Genomic DNA, 3,255 nt, shown 5'->3' on the forward strand with positions numbered 1-3,255 from the left:
TCTAGTCGCGAGCGCACGCGGCCACGGGGTTCGGATTAGGCGCGCGCGAGACCGGCGTGGGACGCCGGTGCCGCGGGCCCGTCTCTAATGATCCTTCCGCAGGTTCACCTACGGAAACCTTGTTACGACTTTTACTTCCTCTAAACGGCCGAGTTCGGTCATCTTCCCGGTCGCGCGACGACCCCAGCCCCCGAGGGGGCCGAATAACGCGCGTCCAGTCCGAAGACCTCACTGCGGTCGTTCAATCGGTAGTAGCGACGGGCGGTGTGTACAAAGGGCAGGGACGTAATCAACGCGAGCTGATGACTCGCGCTTACTGGGAATTCCTCGTTCACGTGGAAAAATTGCAAGCCACGATCCCCTAAGCACGAAGGAGGTTCAGCGGGTTACCCGGAAGCCTGTCGGCCCAGGAATGTTAACACACGCTGATTCCTTCAGTGTAGCGCGCGTGCGGCCCAGAACATCTAAGGGCATCACAGACCTGTTATCGCTCAGTCTCGTGCGGCTATTTTCGTCCGCCGCCTGTCCCTCTAAGAAGAGTTTAAAGCTCCTGGGAGCCGGCGGTAGCCCTAGTAACGTATCGTGATCCGCCGGCGACGGCCGCGAAACACGGCGCGCTTCACCGCGGAGCCCGACGCACGACTGACGCGCGCCGACCAGAGGTTGCCCCCCGGCCGACACACGCCCGCCGCACGCAGGGACGCGGATGGCGCGGCCGCGCCCGACGACCGCCGTGGACGACGGGCGAACGCGTTCGGGGATACCGGGCCGAGCCGACGGAGGACGCGAACACGGACGGCCGAAACCGCCCGCGCCGCGCCCCACCGCCGACCCGGGTTTACCCGCCTAGTTAGCAGGACAGAGTCTCGTTCGTTATCGGAATTAACCAGACAGATCGCTCCACCAACTAAGAACGGCCATGCACCACCACCCACCGAATCAAGAAAGAGCTCTCAATCTGTCAATCTTTCCGGTGTCCGGGCCTGGTGAGGTTTCCCGTGTTGAGTCAAATTAAGCCGCAGGCTCCACTCCTGGTGGTGCCCTTCCGTCAATTCCTTTAAGTTTCAACTTTGCAATCATACTTCCCCCGGAACCGAAAAGCTTCGGTTTCCCGGAAGCTGCCCGCCGGGTCGTTAATGAAACGCCGGCGGATCGCTAGCTGGCATCGTTTACAGTTAGAACTAGGGCGGTATCTGATCGCCTTCGAACCTCTAACTTTCGTTCTTGATCATACGAGAACGTACTTGGCAAATGCTTTCGCGTCAGTTCGTCTCGAGACGATCCAAGAATTTCACCTCTAACGTCTCGGTACGAATGCCCCCGCCCGTCTCTGTTGATCATTACCTCCGGTCCCGAAAACCGGCCCGGCGGGACGCGCGGGCGACTGGCGCCCGCGGCCCGGCGGCCCGCGCACGGAAACGCCCCGGAGGGCGATTTCGCGCGCCCGCGAAGGGCGGAGATGCGCGGGACCGAGGTCTTGTTCCATTATTCCATGCGACCAGTATTCAGGGCCTTTTGACGAGGACGGCCGTGAAGCCGCCCCGCCAGATTTGAGCCTGCTTTGAGCACTCTAATTTGTTCAAAGTAAACGTGTCGGCCCGCCGACGGCACTCGGTGAAGAGCACCGCGCAGCAAGATTGGAGTAGGCGGCCGCCGTCGTCCGAACCCCGACGGCCAAGCGACGCGTGGCCGCGTGGCGCGCCGGAAGCACGAGACACGTGTCCGCCTGCCGACAATACGTCCGGCCGACGTGCCGGTAACTAACACCCCGAGACGGCTGACGAGCGCGACGACGGCCGCGCCGACGGGACACGTGGTCCCGCGACACGACCGGCCGCGACACGCCGGACCGCCAGGGTGGTCCGGCACCGCCCAGACACAGATCCGACTACGAGCTTTTTAACCGCAACAACTTTATATACGCTATTGGAGCTGGAATTACCGCGGCTGCTGGCACCAGACTTGCCCTCCAATTGATCCTCGTTTAAAGGTTTAAAGTGTTCTCATTCCGATTACGGGGCCTCGGATGAGTCCCGTATCGTTATTTTTCGTCACTACCTCCCCGTTCCGGGAGTGGGTAATTTGCGCGCCTGCTGCCTTCCTTGGATGTGGTAGCCGTTTCTCAGGCTCCCTCTCCGGAATCGAACCCTGATTCCCCGTTACCCGTTACCACCACGGTAGGCATGGAACCTACCGTCGACAGTTGATAAGGCAGACATTTGAAAGATGCGTCGCCGGTACGGAGACCGTGCGATCAGCTCGAAGTTATTCAGAGTCACCAGGTCTTTGCGCGGGCCGCGATCGGGACGCGCACGAAGCGCGCCGCGACGGGCCGGTTTTGATCTAATAAAAGCGTTCCTCCCGCACGCGACACCCGAGGGCGCCGCGACGGTCGGAACTCTGTCGGCATGTATTAGCTCTAGAATTACCACAGTTATCCAAGTAACTTGGGTACGATCTAAGGAACCACAACTGATTTAATGAGCCTTTCGCGGTTTCACCTTAATGCGGCTTGCACTGAGACATGCATGGCTTAATCTTTGAGACAAGCATATGACTACTGGCAGGATCAACCAGGGATCTCGGTTTTACAACAACTGCGCCCCGTGTGACGCGCGCGCTGACGCACGACGCGACACCCGGGACGCGTGCTTCCGAGCGCCGGTCCGCCCGGGGGCGGGCCGACGCCGAGGGCGGTCGCACGACAGCGAGACCGCTGGGGTCCCGGCGTGCGACCGACCGCGGTTCGTGTGAGAATACGAGGGCCCGACGGGAGCGCTGTGGACACGCGCGGGCACCCGACCCGACCGCAATCGCCGCGGCCGTGATGGCGTTGGCTAGAGCGGCCGACTTGTGGCGGGCGCCACACGCGATACGCACCCGTCGCAACGTAACTCGCGTTGACGAGAGTTGAGGGAGACCGGCGGACCGCCGTCCTGTGCGGACGGCACCCGCCGGAATCGCCTCTCTCGCCCGTTTTGTAAAGGGTCCCCAGCCGAGATCGTGGGGGAAGCCGGGACGCGACGCGAAGTCGTCGTCCCGGGGCTTCGCCCCGGCGACCGCCGGGCACGGCGACGATGGCCGGCCGCGGCGGGAATGTTCTGGCGTCGAGAGTTCGTATCTTGCGAAACGGTAACGGGAGTCGTCATCGGTTGAGCGATGTGTGTCGCGCTGCCGACCCACCGGTAGGAGGGCCCGCAGCGCCAGTCGAGGTTTGCCACTCGGCGTGCGAGATGGGTCGGTCGCCGAAACGTG

This window comes from Rhopalosiphum padi, unplaced genomic scaffold, assembly GCF_020882245.1.
Source record: "Rhopalosiphum padi isolate XX-2018 unplaced genomic scaffold, ASM2088224v1 scaffold1, whole genome shotgun sequence".
Taxonomy (NCBI): domain Eukaryota; kingdom Metazoa; phylum Arthropoda; class Insecta; order Hemiptera; family Aphididae; genus Rhopalosiphum; species Rhopalosiphum padi.